Below are 20,023 nucleotides of genomic sequence, written 5' to 3' on the forward strand. Positions count from 1 at the left end.
GTTTAGTAGTGATTTGCATTATAGTGCTAATTCTCGCAGCAAAAATAAGGGTTGTGAATTACATTTATATATGTGTGGATAATAAATGTGTCTAAAACAGAGTATTCAACAGAAGTTCACATGTTTTATCTCCTTTATGATTACAAAAGAAATATTGTTTCTGGTAAAATGGGAATTGTAAATATCACAACAGAAAGTATTGCTATATAGAGGGAAGAAAAAAATAAAAGATCCCTAGTTAACAAATTCCCTGCAATCATTCCCATTTTGAAATGAGTTGGACAGCAGATCCTCTGGTGATGTCAACGTTAAGGCCGCCTACCTCAGACAAGAATACCAAACTTATGAGTGGCAAACCACTGGAATAATACTCGTCAAAGGTAGAAGGATATTCACACAAATGCCTTCTAACCCTGGAGGACGCCTTGGATGGGGTCACCCAAGTCCTAAATATCAAAACCAAAGAGGAACTACACAATTTTGGATCTGTTGATCGGGATGTCCTCTAAAGTGTTTTAGATTCACATGACTGTCATCCGATTCCAACAAAATAAAACTTCTCTTGTGACCGAGCTGGGTCACAAAGTACTCACACAAACTCCTGCTTGTAATTGACTGTTGTTTCCTGATTTTGAACGGTCTCGCTGCAGCATTGATATGAAGTTATTTTTATGTCGTTTTTACGCCACAGTAATTTTGCAGAGATTGTGAACTGCCCCACCACTGCCCCACCCGGAACAATAAAACTCTGGACTTACTGTATGCTAATGCCATGGATGCATACAGTGCTACTGCCCTTCCCCCCCTTGGTAGATCAGACCACAACCTGGTCCTGCTGACTCCCAGGTATGTCCCCCTGGTGCAGAGGCAGCCTGTGACAACCAGGACTGTGAGGAGGTGGACACAGGAGGCTAGAGAAGCCCTGCAGGACTGCTTTGAGTCCACGGACTGGAATGTGCTGTTTGGACCACATGGGGAGGACATCAATAGCATGACGGACTGTATCACAGAATACATCAAATTCTGTGAACACACCACCGTACCATCCCGGACTGTAAAATGCTTCCCCAACAATAAACCGTGGATCACCAGGGACCTGAAAGTTCTTCTTAATAAGAAGAAAGCAGCCTTCAGGTCTGGGGACAGGGACGAGCTCAGGAGAGTGCAGCGCCACCTGAAGGAGAAGATGAGGGAGTGCAAGGACTCCTACAGGAGGAAGCTGGAGGCCAAACTCCAGCAGAACAACGTGAGGGAGGTGTGGACTGGTATGAAGGAGATTACTGGGTTCAAGGGGAGAGAGAGACAACGAGGGGGCTCCCTGGAGAGGAACAACCAGGGGGAACCTGGAGAGGAACAACCAGGGGGAACTTAGAGAGGAACAACCAGGGGGAACTTAGAAAGGAACAACCAGGGGGAACCTGGAGAGGAACAACCAGGGGGAACCTGGAGAGGAACAACCAGGGGGAACTTAGAGAGGAACAACCAGGGGGAACTTAGAGAGGAACAATCAGGGGGAACCTGGAGAGGAACAATCAGGGGGAACTTAGAGAGGACCAACCAGGGGGAACCTGGAGAGGACCAATGAGCTAAACTGTTTCTTCAACAGGTTTAGTTCACCGCCCTCATCTGTCTCCTCCACACACTACACCTCCCAAACACCTCTGCTGCCTCCCCCCCTCCCCCCTCTGCCCCCCCTGGTGAACTGCATAGAGCCCTCAATCTCAAAGGGCTCTTCCTCCATTGACACCTTGACCCGCCCCCCCACACCCCTCTCTGTGACAACTGGCCAGGTTAGGAGACAGCTGGAGAGACTCCACCAGCGCAAGGCTGCAGGACCTGACGGCATCAGCCCCGGGGTCCTGAAGACCTGACGGCATCGGCCCCGGGGTCCTGAAGACCTGCGCCATCCAGCTGGCTGAGGTCCTACAACACCTCTTCAACCTGAGCCTGAAGCAGGAGGAGGTCCCGGTGCTGTGGAAGACATCCTGTCTGGTTCCTGTACCAAAGAAGACGACTCCATCTGGCCTCAACGACTACCGACCGGTTGCCCTCACATCTCATGTGATGAAGGTGCTGGAGAGGCTGGTCTTGGCCCACCTCAGGCCGCTGGTGAAATCTTCACTGGACCCTCTACAATTTGTGTACCAGCCTCATGTGGGAGTGGACGATGCCATCATCTACCTGCTGCAACGAGCTCAGTCTCACCTGGATGGAACCGGTGACTCTATGAGAATCACTTTCTTTGATTTCTCCAGTGCATTCAACACCATCCAACCACTGCTGCTGAGTGAGAAGCTGCGGGTGGTGGGGGTGGACGCGCCCACCGTCTCCTGGATCACTGACTACCTGGCAGGCAGACCACAGTTTGTCCGTCTGGGCAGTGTGCTGTCTGATACGGTGGTCAGTGGTACTGGAGCTCCTCAGGGAACTGTTCTGTCTCCTTCCTGTTCACCTTATACACAACTGACTTCCAGTACAACTCAGAGTCCTGCCATCTGCAGAAGTTCTCTGATGACTCTGCAGTGGTAGGATGTATAAGGGATGGACGGGAGGACGAGTACAGGGCAGTAGTGGAGGACTTTGTGGAGTGGGAGGGAAGAAATCACCTGCTACTGAACATGGCCAAGACCAGAGAGATGGTGGTCGACTTCAGGAGGAAGGCGACGGCTCCACAACCGCTGAGAGTTCTGGGAGAGGAGGTGGACATGGTGGAGGAGTACAAGTATCTGGGTGTCTCCATTGACAACAGACTGAACTGGAAGACCAACATCAACGCTGTCTACAAGAAGGTGATGAGTCGACTCTTTTTCTTGAGGAAAATTCGATCCTTCAATGTGTGCAGCAAGATGTTGGAGATGTTCTACCATCTGTTGTGGCCAGTGCATTGTACTTCGCTGTGGTCTGCTGGGGGAGCAGCATTGGAGCCGGTGACACCAACAGACTTAACAAACTGGTTAAGAAGGCCGGCTCCATCATCGGCTACAAACTGGACAGCCTGGAAAAGGAGGTGGAGAGGAGGACGCTGAACAAACTATTATCCATATTGGATAATCCTGACCACCCTCTCCACCACCTGCTGCAGGGACAGCGGAGCACTTTCTCCAAAAGATTCCTCCAGCTCCGCTGTCACAAGGACAGATACAGGAGATCATTCCTGCCGACCGCATTAAGACTGTAAAATAAATCACCTCGGGCAAAATAACACTGTTGACTGTGTTTTTTGGTTGTTTGTATATAATATATATAGATATATACTGTACTGTATACACTGTATATACTGTGCATTTTATAGTTTATATTTATATTTTATAATTTTACTGCTATTTTATTGCTTTCTACTGTTCTATTATTATCTTGTTGCTTCTGTATGCTGCTGTAGCGAAAAAAATTTCCCCCCGGGGATTAATAAAGTAACTACCTAACCTAACCTAAAGGAACAAGTTCCAACACCAAAGGGCGTCAAAAGATGTCTTGAAGATTCTGCTGTCTATAAATGAATCTCAGAGCTGTGCCGAGGAGAAAGGCTTTTGACTCATCCTGTTTCTGTTGTGGGGCTGATTCTTCTGTTTGGAAATGACACCGCTGTCAACATCATTGAAACTAGTAACTGTCTGTGTCCACAAGCACAACACCTGTATCTCATGTTAATAACCAGAATTATCCAGATCTTCGCAGTGACTTCAATGTGATTTTGTGAAGTTTAGTGTGGGTGATGGATTAAGTACAAACTGCATGTTTTCATTAGATGCTGAAATTCACACTTTGTTTTTTTTCATGATACAAAAAGGCACAATAGAGCACATAGTGGGTGTTTTCACCAAAATGTGGTTCAGATTGGTGAGGCGTCAGTTACATAGTACAGAGAAGTTTACTCACCACAACTAGATCTCAGAAGACCAGGCCGAAGGGCAAAAATAGTTTGCCAGCTCTCATCCAAAGCACCTGTCCAGTGGATACTGGAACACAGCGGTGTGCAGTCCACCCATCTTGGCCTACCCAGACTTTAATTTGCCCTTCGTCCTTCACACTGACGCTTCAAATGAGGGTCTGGGGCAGTGCTCTGTCAACAACAGGGAAACAAACTCTGTATTATCGCTTACAGTTCAAGAACACTCACGCCCGCTGAGAAAAACTATCATCTGCATTCTGGCAAGCTGGAGTTCCTGGCATTAAAGTGGGCAATCTGTGATAAATTTAGAGATTATCTCTATTATGCACCAACCTTCACCGTATACATTGATGATAATCTCCTTACTTGTGTATTGAGCACAGTCAAGTTGAACGCAGTTGGACATCAGTGGATGAGTTAGCTGACTTCCATTTCACTATTGTGGTGGAAATCCCGGACTGCCATTCCCTGATGAGACTTGAAATAAAGACGTTCAAACACAAATGTCTTTGTTGGTTTTTATTCTTTGCAAAGAGGTGTCACAGTCATACAGAGTACGAGAGCAGTCTGCAGAGAGTGGGACCCTGAATGAAGAAGGCAGGACACATTTATAGTAGTCATGTTGTCGGGTTATTACAAGATGCAGAGGTAGAAAACAGCAAGTTCATACTGTACTTGTGATATAATGTAAAAAATAGTAAACAGGAAGACGTGCACAGCAAACTGCGTGTTAATACATTTCTATTCAAGGTAATGTGAGACACTGTGTTTGAGACATGACTATGTAAGGTAATCTGAGAAATTGCTATTACACCATCAAATATCATCCAGGCAAGTCAAACGCAGACGCTAACACCAGTGCAACTTCACAACCACCTGAATGGGTCCATTGAAATAATGCCCCCAAATGTAGTCTCGACCATCTGGCAAGGTGACAAAGTTCAGGGAGACGGCAACGTGCCATGGGTGGCTGTGTTGCAGCTACATCCTGGTGCAGATGAAACAGCTCACAAGTCCGGTTATCACTACAGAAAGTGTTCGAGCTGCTCAGAAGGAAGACGCTCCCTTCTGTGAGGTGATAAACCTAAAAAGAGGAGGATGAAATGAATTGAACAGACTCACACTTGACGAGGGAATCTTGTACATGCAGACAAGAAAACGTAAACAGTTGGTTGTCCCCAGTAAGCTGAAGTCGACTGCTAAAACACCTGCATGATGATATGGGGCACGTTGGCGCAGACAAGGCCATTCACTTGGCTCGAGAAAGATTTTACTGGCTGATGGAAAAATAATGAACTCATCATACTTGTCAAATATTGGTCTATCTGTTGCACAACATGGTTCTATAGTCTCAGTTACAACGTCTCTGTACCTTTATCTTGTGACCTACGACCTCACTCAGTACTATCTACAAAATCAGATATACAGAGGAAGTGGGGATGACTGTCAACTGTTTGTCACTGTATAAAAGCTGAACTACGGAGAAGAGACTTCGAGCAATGCTGGACATCCTTCTTTGAGTGTACATGTATTTGCTCCTTCTTGCAAGAATAAATGTCCGATGTGTTTGATTTTGAATCCAGCCTCTGAGTAATTTTTCTAACACTGGCCTTTTATGCAGCGTGAAATTGAAGACTACGTCAATCGTCAGTGTCAGTGTGTTAAATAGAAGTCGCCAAACATCCCAGAGAGAGCACCTATGGGCTCAATAACAACCAGTGTCCCCTTTGAGCTCAGCTCTGTTGACTATCTCCATCTTGAACCAAGTAAAGGAGGCTACGAGTACATCTTAGTCCTAGTAGATCACTTTACTCACTTTGCACAGGCCTACCCGACCAAGAACAAGACAGGTCGAACAGCTGCTGAGAAGATCTTTTATGACTTTGTTCCACGCTTTGGGTACCCTGAAAAGTTACAGCATGACCAGAGGTGGGAATTTGAGAACAACCTTTTCCAAAGACTCCAACAGTTGCCAGGAATCGCTCACTCTCGAACTACCCCCCAACACCCGCAGGTGAATCCCGTCTGAACAGGACGCTTCTACAGATGCTCCGGACTCTACAAGAGGAGAAAAAGGCTGAATGGAAGGACCACATACAGTGCATCCGGAAAGTATTCACAGTGCTTCACTTTTTACACATTTTATGTTACAGCTTTATTCCAAAATGGATTAAATTCATTTTTTTCCCTCAAAATTCTACACACAATACCCCATAATGATAACATGAAAAAAGTTTATTTGACATTTTTCCAAATCTATTCAAAATAAAAAACGAAAAAAAAAACCCACAGGTAAATGAGTATTCACAGTTTCCACTGATCATCCTTGAGATGTTTCTACATTTTGATTGGAGTCCACCTTTGGTGAATTCAGTTGATTGGACATGATTTGGAAAAGCACACTGTACAAGACATGAGGGAACAGGCTATTCACTGTTCTTTCTCCTGTATGGAAGAGCACCACGCCTGCCTGTTGATTTGCTCTTTGACCTGAAACCAGAACAAGAGCCACAGTCCAGACAAGAGTATGCACAGAAATGGGCTACTCGCATGCAGGAGGCATGCAAGATTGCCTCAGATAACAGTAAAAAGTCCTCAGCTAAGGGGAAGAAGTCGTATGACTGCCATGTTAAAGGCATTGTGCTGCAGCCTGGAGATCAGGTGCTTGTCAGAAATCTGTCGGACAGAGGTGGCCCAGGTAAACTTTGTGCATACTGGGAAAAGACAATTCATGGTGTTGTTGAAAGACCTGTGTACAGAGTGTAGCCGGAGACAGGAGACCAGAACCTCCGTACCCTGCATCGCAACCTTCTGCTCCCTGTTAACGATTTACCTTTGGAACAAGATGAGCAGGGTCAGCGTACACTCAGGAAAAGACAAAATCAAAGAACCAATCACAAACAACAGTGACAGATGGGAGCAGGAGTCTGAACACTCGGACAAAGAGGAGGAATACACATATTGCCTCAGGACCATACCTTTGTATGAAAGGAGGAGACTCAGACCCCCAATGCCTCAGTCTAAACCACACCGTGAACTCAGTGCTGTAGCTCCAGAGTTTCAGCCAACAAAACAAGTGACAGCTCAAATGCAGCAGCCACCTGAATCTGACCCGGTTGCAGTACCTGAAACAGTGCAAATGCAGATTCTGTCTGCTGCACCACCAGCTGAGGAACTACAGGAGGAACCAGCAAGGGATGGTACTATGGAGGAGGCAAGTTCAGAGGAGCAGGTAGACACTAATGGGCTTGTCACAGAGCCATCAGGGGGGAGGGGCCACCTGTGAGGAGGTCAACCCGAGCAATGAAACCTCGAGAAATGCTCACATATACCCACCTTGGACAGCCTTCATATCAGCCCTGGAGGCCGGGAGCAAACCTGATGTTTGCCGGTGCCCCGTACCCTTTGCCCTTTTACCCAGCTGTTTAGGAACCGTGTTACTACCCTACACCAGTATGGACATGTTAGACTTGTGATGACGTACACAGTAACTCAAAAGACATTTAACTGCACAAGTACCATAGACTGTGCATTGACCATCAAACTTTCTTGACTCTTGACTACTCGACATTACTTGTGTTAGTTTGGTTCTGGATGTCCGGAGACATCTCTTGAAGCAGGGGAGCGTGTAATAGGTTTATAACGCTATCATAAAGTTTTAATTATGAAACAGACACCCCGTTTATTTTTTTAGATACCACTGTGAAGAACTACGCTAACCGAGTTGACCTGAATGGATCGTGGACTTACTCCAACAGGTCAGTAGATGGCGCTTTCGTGTTTCTGTGGATCAGACTCAGAGACCCTAGTTTCCCTTCAAGCCCAACGTAGTGCGAGTCAGAATAAAATGGCGCTGGCTTGATGAAGACGTTACCTCATCGTATGTCTCTTCATTGATCCACAGGTACTGTAAAATATGTTTAAAACTCTTTAGTTTACCATCACACAAAGGTGAATAATTCAGGAACACTTTGCCGTGTTGTGAGATGACTGACGGATATGTAATGTTTTAGTGTAGTTAACCGAGTGAATTTGTCGAGAGTAACTGCTGCGGTTCAAATGCTAGTTAGCCTGCTACGTGTAGTAAAGAGTTGTGAATATAATCCTGTGTGTCTTAATAGTAATGGTTTTATATCTGTATATGTATTTTCATGTTATTTAAAATGTGTTACAGCCTTACAGTGTTTAGAAATGAGTTTTGCTATAAATGTTGTTCAGAGTTACTTTAATATTGATGTTCAGCCTTTGCTGCCACCATCCACCATGTGCTTTTTGCCAACAGACTATGAGTTTATTGTAAATCTGGTATTTGGATAGTCATAAATTTAAGTTTGGGTAACAGAGCAAATTTTATAGATTTTTCTAATTATTCATATTTTATTTACCCTTTTCTCCATTTTTATATTGTTTGAATACTAATGTGAGAGTGTAGTACAGAAAAATATTTTGATATTGAGTCAATAAAATGGCGCTGGCTTAATGAAGACGTTACCTCATCGTATGTCTCCATTGTTCCACAGTGAACCACAGATCCACAGTGCTGTTTAGCCTGTGTCAGCCCCGTAGGCAGGGGATTTAAAATCCAATAATTTAAATAGACTATAATTTCACAATGAGATAAATGGAAGATAAAAGTTGTCTGACAACGCCACCTGGTTTGGGGAGTCTAGCTCCCCATAAAACCACAGGCTCTTTTAAAATCGGGGGGAGAGCAGCAGGGATCACCGAGACATACAGTAGTTAAAAAAAATGGTAAGAATGTTTTATTTACAATCTAAAACCCATAAATTAACTGCAATTATGTTGTTAAAAGTCCAATGGAAGAAAAGAACAAGTTAAAAAGAGTTAAATGTCTAGCTAAAAAGGGACCTATTACAAAATTAAAAAGAGTTCAACACCAGGTAAAAGCCTGCCACCAGGAGGGGAGTCAGGGTCTGGTTGGTTCTTCTGGTTCAGCCACTCGTCCTCTCCAGAATTCCTCCAACCACTAGTGACACCACCACCTGTCGTCTTTACGTCCTCCTCCCGTCCATGGCTACTTTTCCCCGTGCCCTGTCCATCCGCACTCTCCTCCTTGCTCTCGCTCTTCCTCTTTTAATCCTGTTGTGCTGTAGTCTGTCTAACTATTCACCGCAAGCCTTGAGAGCATATTCAAAACAACGGACTGGGAAAACAAAGGGTTAAACATCGATGGACAACGACTTAATCATCTCAGATTTGCAGATGATAGAGTATTTGTTAAGATGTGGAGTTGGACTGGACCCAAACGCAGACACAGACTCAGGTCAAAGTTCAAAAACAGGCTTTATTGTTGACAGGGTTGGTCAGGTGCCTAAAGTCTTTTCCCCCCGGTCTTCTTCCTCCTCGAGTCGGGAGGGAAACTCCACCGACTCTCACCGGGGGGGGGGCAGTTGGTCTGAACACGCACCAGCTCTGATCCGGGCAATGTCTGAGAGCCGTAGACACGGCAGTCCGGCTGGCAGGAAGGCAGGCAGGGAGCAGACTGGATACCTGTGTGACCGGGTAGCAGGTAGGATGAAGTGGGTAAGGACAGACTGGGGCCTCTGGCGTGATGTCCCGAGGTTCGACACCAGATAGCAGCAGACTGGATACCTACGTGACGGTAGCAGGCAGGATGAAAAGAGTGAGGTCCACGACACATCGCCAGCACAGAACGGGAACGAGAACAACGGACGGGGCTGGTAGGGTTGGTGACAGGTTTGTGGATGACAAGCTCTCACTGGCAGTATGGACCGACAACTAATGACAACACACCAGGAGAGGTGATTGGGGACAAAATAGAGGGAGACACACTAGGATCAGACAGGAATCCTGACAGTATTAGTATCAGATAACTTACAAGAAATAGAAACAATGCTCCAAGACCTTGATACTGCAAGCAGGAAATGTGGCTTAAAAATGAACACTAACAAGACCAAAGTCATGTCAGGCACTGTAACGACCCCCAAGACAATAAGTGTAAATGGTATACAACTAGAACGGGTGGAACAATGCATCTACTTGGGACAAAGATTCACCTTAACTGAGAAAAACCAGGAGAATGAAATAAGAAGGCGGATAAAAGCAGGATGGCAAGCATTTGGGAGACACGGTGAAATCATGAAAAGAAACCTCCCAATATGTCTAAAGAGGAAAATATTCAATCAGTGCATCATACCGGTCATGACATATTCTTCAGAAACATGGACACTGACAACTAAAATGGAAAAGAAACTCTCCTCAGCCCAACACAATATGGAACGCAGCATACTAAATATCATATAAAGATAGAAAGACAAATAGGTGGATAAGGGAACAAACTAAAGTGCAAGACATCATGGAAACCATCAAAAACAGAAAGTGGACTTGGGCAGGTCATTTGGCCAGGCGAACGGATGGAAGATGGAGTACAGAAATCACTGTATGGACACCAATAGAAGGCAAACGAAATAGAAGAAGACAGCAGAAGAGATGGAGAGATGAAATCCAACACTACTGGGGCACTGCCAACTGCTATAAGTTCGCAAGGGACAGACAGTTGTGGAAACTCCATGCTCAGGCCTTTGTCCTGCAGTGGTCTGACAACAGCTGAACATGATGAGTGTCCAATAGTATGCCTGGTAAAATTGTAGGTTATAAAAACATGCAACTAAAACACCACAGTGCAAATAAAAACAACCCATGCTAAAATCAATATAAAAGCAACAACGATTCACAGCAAACATGGCAATACAGCAACATGTGTTGGGAAGTGGTGCAGTCATCTCTTTATGGTTTAACAAACATTCAAATATTAAGTGGCAAATAACATTAAAACTGACCCAGTTGTCCAAAGAGAGAGAGAAAAGAAAAAAAATACACAAAGGCACATTTACAAAAATGGAGACAAATCAAGTTCTCCATTCAAACCGGGGTATTGCCTGGCTTTTAATGTGGAGATCCAAAATGAATCTCTTTGTAAGAGCCTTCCTAACCGGTCGCCACCCCTCACTGACTTTTCTATACGCTCGATACCAGATATCCTCAAAGAATTACAGTTTCCCTGGGCAGCCTCTTTGTATCGTGGGTTGCCAGTTCTTATTGCATGTTTATGTTCAGCCAGTCTGGCTTTCAGTTTATGTTTTGTGCTTCCAATGTAGAAACAGTCTGTCAGGATTCCTGTCTGATCCTAGTGTGTTTCCCTGTTTTGTCCCCGATCACCTCTCCTCATGTGTGCTGTCATTCTGTTTGTTATTGTTTTGCCTTGTGCTTTGTGTTTTGTTTTGTGTTCCTCAGCAGTACCCTCCTCGAAGTTCCACCCACTGCCGCGCCTCTCTCCATCAGCTCAGCTGTGCTGCATCCCGTGATCACCTCCTGCCGATACAAATACCACGGTCTCCTGCCTGCTCAGTGTCAGTCCGTTCGTTTACCTACCTGGTATTCCGTCCCCATAAGTCTGTTCGTTTTACTCAGTGAAGTTCCGGTTCTGACTCCGTTTGCCTCACCTTACCTACCATACAGTGTCGAAGCCACGGGTTCTCACCTGTGTGAAGAAGTCTTCCAGTTCGTTCCTCGGAGAACAGCTGAAGAAGTCTTGGCAATCCTGTGTCGAGCCTCGGGTGTCACACAGTCGACCCTACCTTGCTACTCTTATGGCGGACCACGGAGACCTACACGTTGTTCCAGCTTGCTGTCCTGTGTAGGACCACGGAGACCTACACGTTGTTGCAGCCTGCTGTCCTGTGTAGGACCACGGAGACCTACACGTTGTTCCAGCCTGCTGTCCTGTGTAGGACCACGGAGACCTACACGTTGTTGCAGCCTGCTGTCCTGTGTAGGACCACGGAGACCTACACGTTGTTCCAGCTTGCTGTCCTGTATAGGACCACGGAGACCTACACTTTGTTCCAGCCTGCTGTCCTGTGTAGGACCACGGAGACCTACACGTTGTTCCAGCTTGCTGTCCTGTATAGGACCACGGAGACCTACACGTTGTTCCAGCTTGCTGTCCTGTATAGGACCACGGAGACCTACACTTTGTTCCAGCATGCTGTCCTGTGTAGGACCACGGAGACCTACACGTTGTTCCAGCCTGCTGTCCTGTATAGGACCACGGAGACCTACACTTTGTTCCAGCCTGCTGTCCTGTATAGGACCACGGAGACCTACACGTTGTTCCAGCTTGCTGTCCTGTATAGGACCACGGAGACCTACACGTTGTTCCAGCCTGCTGTCCTGTGTAGGACCACGGAGACCTACATGTTGTTCCACCCTGCTGTCCTGTATAGGACCACGGAGACCTACACGTTGTTCCAGCTTGCTGTCCTGTGTAGGACCACGGAGACCTACATGTTGTTCCACCCTGCTGTCCTGTATAGGACCACGGAGACCTACACGTTGTTCCACCCTGCTGTCCTGTGTAGGACCACGGAGACCTACACGTTGTTCCAGCTTGCTGTCCTGTATAGGACCACGGAGACCTACACGTTGTTCCAGCCTGCTGTCCTGTATAGGACCACGGAGACCTACACTTTGTTCCAGCCTGCTGTCCTGTATAGGACCACGGAGACCTACACGTTGTTCCAGCTTGCTGTCCTGTATAGGACCACGGAGACCTACACGTTGTTCCAGCTTGCTGTCCTGTATAGGACCACGGAGACCTACACGTTGTTCCAGCCTGCTGTCCTGTATAGGACCACGGAGACCTACACTTTGTTCCAGCCTGCTGTCCTGTATAGGACCACGGAGACCTACACGTTGTTCCAGCTTGCTGTCCTGTATAGGACCACGGAGACCTACACTTTGTTCCAGCCTGCTGTCCTGTGTAGGACCACGGAGACCTACACGTTGTTCCAGCCTGCTGTCCTGTGTAGGACCACGGAGACCTACACGTTGTTCCAGCCTGCTGTCCTGTGTAGGACCACGGAGACCTACATGTTGTTCCACCCTGCTGTCCTGTGTAGGACCACGGAGACCTACATGTTGTTCCACCCTGCTGTCCTGTGTAGGACCAGGACACCGTGATCCAGCCTGTTTGCTGCTCTAGTGGGGCACCACAAGCTAGGTGTAGCCCAGGTAAAAAACATGCATAAATCCAGGGTTAATAAATAGTATGTATGTATGTATGGATGGATGGATGGATGGATGGATGGATGGATGTATAGATAATTTCAGACCTAAAGTAGACTATAAAGTAATTTATAAACTGTATTAAATCTTTTTTGTTTTCTGTTTACAGACTTGAGTGTCCATGTGGCTGTTTCTACATTGGAGGAACAAATCTGCCTGAACATAAACATGCAATAAGAACTGGCAACCCACGATACCCAATGGCTTCACATTACAAAGAGGCTGCCCAGGGAAACTGTAATTCTTTGAGGATATCTGGTATCGAGCGTATAGAAAAGTCAGTGAGGGGTGGCGACCGGTTAGGAAGGCTCTTACAAAGAGATTCATTTTGGATCTCCACATTAAAAGCCAGGCAATACCCCGGTTTGAATGGAGAACTTGATTTGTCTCCATTTTTGTAAATGTGCCTTTGTGTATTTTTTTCTTTTCTTTTCTCTCTCTCTTTGGACAACTGGGTCAGTTTTAATGTTAGGTTGGGTTAGTTAGTTAGTTACTTTATTAATCCCCAAGGGGAAATTTTTCCGCTACAGCAGCATACAAGAAAGCAATAAAATAATAATAAAATATAAAATAAAATCATTAAAAGCAATAAAATAACAGTAAAATATATTAAATATAAAATGCACAGTATATACAGTGTATATATATATATTTGATATACAAACAACCAAGAAACACAGTCAACAGTGTTATTGTTGTGTGATGGATTTTGCCAGAGGTGAGTTATTGTACAGTCTTATTGCAGTAGGCAGGAATGATCTCCTGTATCTGTCCTTGAATGTTAATGTTACCTTAATGCTTAATGTTACTTGCCACTTAATGTTTAAATGTTTGTTACACTATTAAGAAATTTTAAGATTTTTGATTAATATCTGCATTTGGTTTATAGTCCATGACATTATGTTTCCTATCATGTGTCTTTACCTGCTCCCATGTACTGGGTGGCAGTTCATTGGTCCATACTGGTCTTGTGACCACTGACCAACACGTATAAGGAACAGCCCTGATGAAGGCTTTAGAGGCTGAAATGTATTGGCATGCGTTTTTACTTTGATTGAATAGCCATGACTTATTAAAGGCTTTTTAACTTTTTACTTTTTAACTGAAGAACACCAGAGGGACAACAATTCACACACCCGAGTAGCACTCTGCACGTTTTTGACAGAATAATATTCTTCGATTTTTGCACTATTTTCCCACCCAGTCTTTCATAGAGTGGTGAACCTCTCCCCATCTTCACTGCTGAAAGACTCTTTGGGATGATATTTTTATACCCAGTAATGTTACTTACCTGTTGCCAGGTAACCTAATTAGTAGTGAGATGTTCAACCGATGTTTTCTGTTAGCGTTACATAGTTTTTCCAGTCTTTTGTTGAGCCTTTCCCAACTTTTTTGAGACGTGTTGGTGGCATCAAATTCAAAAAGAGCATATATGTTTTATAAAACAATGGCATTTCTCAGTTTCAATATTCGATATGTTGTCTTTGGTCTATTTTCAATGAAATATGGGGTTATGGGATTTGCAAATCGTTGCATTCAGTTTTTATTTACATTTGACAAAGCTTGCCAACTTTTTTGGGAATGGGGTTGTGTTAGAGTAAAAGTTTATTATTTATTATGCATTTGTTTATTATTTCATGATATAATTTCATTGGATTATTGATACTGAAACATCAGTGTGTAAGCAGCATGTTCCTGGAACTAGTTTGAACTTTCTTATCAACAGTTGGTTTAATCCAGCGGTTCCCAACATTATGGCACACGGTTTCACTGAAGAAAAAAACAAAATACCAAAATAAATACACAAATAGTTGGTTCACTACAGAAAAACAAAAGTAAAACAGGAAACTAAGGACAACTCAAAAGGAAGGAAACCACGCGGCTACACTAAAATAGATTAAAAAACAAAACAAGGCCTGGGGCACAGACAACTGAAGCAAAGTAGCAAACAGCAAAAGGTGCAAAACAGACAAAAACAAGGACAAGTTCAGTTCAACAATGCCCACCATGCTGCCGACTACAACACACAGTAAAGTTGTGTCCGTACTCACCACAGTTGGCTTGGACCGTTACACACTCTAATCAAGATGGCCCATCACCCATGCAGTTTCCAACTCTGATCTCAGCCACGGTATCAGAATAAACTGTCACAGCAGGAGGACCACAGTATCGTTGCACCTCCAACACTTGCAGCCACAGCAGGGATGGACCGGAGACAAGAGGGAGGACACAGGACAGCCGGTGCTTTGTAATCCCGTGTCTCTGATTGAGAAGTTGAGGGAGGAGTCGAGGCCTCGAGCTGCATTCAACAACACTACACCTGACTATCACATGAATCAGGAGCGCATTCCCCACCATGAGATGTTGAATCATTTGAACATTTATTTAAATGAAACCATGAAGCTTAGAAGTAAAAATCACTATTTGGTGGAGCTGTTAAAACTCAGACATCTGACATGTGATCCCGACTAAACGCTGCTCTCAGTGAGACGTACGAAGCGCAACAGGTTGGAAACCTTTGGTTTCTTCTTTAAACGCTTTCACATTAACCATTATGACCAATCTTTACATTACAGGTCAAAGAAATGTATTGGAGTGCAAAGTAAAAAAGGTCCATCTGAAATGTAGTGGCATGGAAGTATGAAGTAGCTCTAGTAAAGTACAAGTACCTCATAACTGTACTTAAATACATCGGTTAAGTATATGTACTTTCCACCAGTAGTTTTATCCCACACACCTCAATGATGGTTTCATTGTTTGGACTCCAGGTTTATTAATTCTTGAATTCAGTCAACTTTGTTGATGTCATTGTTCAATGTTTGAAAGATGTATTCAGTATGGATGAGAACAATGCAATTATTGGTGTATTAGTAGTTCAAATTCACGTGTTTGTGCATAACTGTAACTACTATAAAGGATGTAAAGAGCATTTGAAAGGGAATGTATTCATAAAGGTTTCATGCCCCTTATTCTGTGTACCTATGTGATGACAGGCCAAACCTATGTGTAGTACAGTTTAGTGTCTGGAGCACACTGAACAGACATGGATGTTGTGTCTGGACCAAGAGGCAACCAGCAGTGATGTCATCATCCAGCAGTGATGTCATCGTTGGTTTGTGAATGTTATGAATCCTCCAGTTCAGATTCTGTCCATCGCCATCTTTGTTAGTTTGGAGCAGGAAGTGACCATATTTGGGGGAGGAGCCAGTGGTGGATCTGACCGATCTGATCGGAAACCTGACGATACTACGTCCCGCCCACCGATAGCTGTAACCTGACTGCACCACAGGCCTGTCAATCAAACAGACACGCCCCCAAAAACAGGTCTTCTTGAATCTTCTTTTCTAATGAATGAGGGATTATTTTCAGATGGACCTCCAGAAAACTAATAAGAAGGAGTGACTTTAGCTAACAACACCGAGATAACTGATGGACACATTTTATTCACTTTGGATTTGATGAGAGAAGTTGAATGGGAGTCTATGGAGCCGGAGGCTTTCTGGAGCCGACCTCTAGTGGAACTCGCTGGTATTGCAGCAGTGGACACTTCTGGATCAGAACCATTTTACAGACCTGAAGCTACAAACTCTTTTAAATACAGTCAACGGCTTCGACAGGGTTTAGTAGTTCTCAGTATATGAACTGCACTCCAGACAGTGAAGTCCAGCATCACCTCTCGTTTGACAGCATGAACGGCTTAAATAAATCACTGACCAACATAAATACTCATCTTACTGTACACACACATACACACACCGACACACAAAGACACAGAGAGAGGAAACCATTCAGCACGAGTTGTTGTGATGTAATTACTTTTCATTTGATGTGAAAAATTATTCAAAGTCAATGAGACGGAAAGTGTTGTGCAGTCTATCACAGGAACTGGCATTGTTTACTTCCCCTCCAGCACATCATTTGCTCTATCTCGCAAGTCACAATTATTCTCTCTGTCTTACTGTCATACACATTCCCCCACAGTGTATCACATGCCTCATTTAACTAGACGCCTGTGTGCGCATGCGTGCGTGCGCTTCCCTTCTGTCTCTGCGGTGTGTATTTTTGTCTATTTGTTTTCATTTAGATGTCAATTGGTGTTCGGATGCATCTGTCGGAAGATAAATCTCCCTCATTCTGAGCTGCGCTAACAAACATTGTCGTCTTGTATATTCTTTTATACCCCATCTGCACCTCATATGAACATGTGATGTGTATTTGGATGTCTTATTTGGAGAGGGACAACGGCGTGAAAGTGTTTTTGTCCCGGGTGTTGTTAAGAATAGCATTAATGTTGCACTTTATTATGACGTGTTTTTAAAGCAAATTGCATGTAAAATATGTGGAGGCTAACAGAACAGCATCATGGGACATTTTTGTTTTGTAGTTTGGTGTAGTACAGAAAACCTACTTCCTCTATAAACTGGATGTTTAAATATTTGATGCACTCCAATGATCTGGAACGTTTTAGTTATTTCAAAGAAGATATTAACGTATATGTGTTTTCACCGGTGTTGAGGCATCACAAATGTCCAAACATCAGTATTTAGCAACATTTCAGTCACAATTTGATATCAGTAGAATTGTTTGCTTATGTTTCAGCCCGTCCAGGTAAATCTGATCCAACCACAGTGATACAGTCCGAATAAAGCAGAAGCTGAATTATGAAACAAATAGATTGATCAACCTGCTACCTCTGAGGAACCGTCAAAACCCTGTAGGCCCTCAGAGAAAGTTTAAAAATAATACGTTATTTTGCCAATTCATAATGTGACAATAAACATCTAAACAAATGGTTTCTGAGGGAAACGATGTGTTTTTATCACCTAAATGCAATAATAATCTGTTTTTCTTATTCAGAAATATTTGTGCAGAAATTGTAATAAAGTCTTATCGTCTCGTCTCGTCTCGTCTCGTCTCTTGTCTTGTCTTCTCTTCAAACCTGCCTGTTCGGTTTGTGTTGAAATATGAGAGGTTAAATGAAAGAAGGTCCTTTTGTCACCCCGTCAGAAATTTGCTGACTCTGCAGTTGTTCGGCTATAATTTTACAGAGGGCCGAGCAATAATAATTCAACAAGACAATTTTAAATGACGGTAGAATTGATCAACCATGTCGTCCCTCTAAATAATGTTATTGCTAACTTTATGACAAGTTTACAACCTCATAAAGTAGCTATCCAGCCTGTTGCCTCGCTTCACAGTGGAGGCCATGAATAATGTTTACATTTATTAGATTACCTTTTAGTGGTGAAACCCACACTGCTGCATCATTTTTGTGTAGAAAAACCAAACTTTTGAGATTTATTTTATTTCCTGCAATGTAAAAGTTTTACATGGAATATATGATCAACCAAAAAAGCTGTGCTACTATTTGCCTTAAATGTTTGGGTTCACCAGCTTCAGCTGGATGAGCAACAACGCTGTGATGTCATTATCCGTAATGAGTGGCGTGTTCTTGGGCGTGCAGGCCAGTCCGAGGTCGTGATGAAGGAGCAGGATTTTGTGGCAATATGACAACGATCTCCGCACTCAATTCGCCTCATCAGCGGTGTTCAGTGGCACTTTGTTAAAGATTCGGAATGAACTGAGCGGTGTCTTTGCTGGCGTCACAACAGATAGCATGAAGGAGGAGGTGAGGAAGAGGCCTTTCAGCAGCAAAAAAGCTAAAGTGAACTAATGTCTACAATTAAAAAAATATGAAAATATATTCACAGTGTTTATTTGAGGTCTATAAAGTGTTTCCATTAGATAAAAGTGATGTAACTCTCCTCGGTGTTCGAGCAGGTCATAGACCCCCCCATACATGCAGCACGGTCCTGCCAGCTCTCAGGTTGAAAACATCTTCTACTCGGATGCTGTCTTTGGAAATCTCCAAAACAGAGGTTTTAACATCCAGTTGTGTCAGGGTGTGTAAAGACACCCCTGGTTTGGTTGGCCGTCCACGCAGCCGTGGGGCTCGAGGAAACCTTTGAAGAGCGGGTGTTTCTGACCCTTCCAGATCCAGTACAGAGATCATTTTCTCAAAGCTGACTCTTCATTTTTGATGAAAAACTACGGTGCATTCAGTTTCTTCTCCAAAAAGACGTGTACGACGGTACGGCGCAGGTGTAGTTTGACATCCTGACAATCCTCTTTGGAGAGGTCACTCTCTGCACTAACTCAAGGAACACGGCTGGGCAAGGCTAACTGTCAGATTTGTCCCTAATTTCCATCAAAAAGGAATTTGCTGATGAAACTAAAAGCAAAGAATCAGATAAATGAACAACTTCATCCAAAAGGACGGGAGGATGGACTTCATTTTCTAATACAACGATCCTCAGAAGGGACCTAATTTAAAAACGAACAGGCCGCTGGAACCACTGATCGATTCTGGCTGCTGCTGCAACTGTTTTTGTATGTTAAGGTTAATTTGGTAAAACTCTGCTTGTTTGTCTGTGCGGAATTTCCAGTCAGTCTATAAATTCACCAACTCAGCAGTCATTTTGTACATTTACAGTAATTATGCATAGAATTTCTTGTGATGCTGTTTCCAGTGAGCAGCTGCAGTGACGCTGCGTCCGTCGGTGTGAAGTGTGTGTAGTTAACGGTTGCTGTGTGTGTCCTCATGTGGATGACATTTAGTTGGTTTTGTTTTACGACTATTTTTAAGGAGGATTTACATTTTGCTTGAGAGAATAACAGTTTTGTTGTTGTCGTTGTTGTTCTGATAACTTTCACTCTCCATGCTATTTCCTATTTGTGTTGCTAAGGCGGGACCAGAGTCTTATTTTGTGTTTCTGAGCTGGGATTGTCACATTTCCAGTATTGGAGAGGACCCAGTAAACTAAGCTGGTAGTTTACTTGTATTTTCCTGACAGGGGCTCAGAGGTCCGTTCTGTCTGCTACCCAATGACAAATATACACCTGCTGGAGGCTAACTTGTGTATTTGTCTTACATCTTACCCACTTTTGACTTTTATAATGAAACATTAGTGTCAAAATGTTGGTCTGTCTCACTATTAAAAGCTAGTAAACAATCAAAGTACTCTT

This window comes from Brachyistius frenatus, unplaced genomic scaffold (assembly GCF_029030835.1).
Source record: "Brachyistius frenatus isolate BFR_SWC_R1_liver_20210118 unplaced genomic scaffold, ASM2903083v1 Contig_160, whole genome shotgun sequence".
Taxonomy (NCBI): domain Eukaryota; kingdom Metazoa; phylum Chordata; class Actinopteri; family Embiotocidae; genus Brachyistius; species Brachyistius frenatus.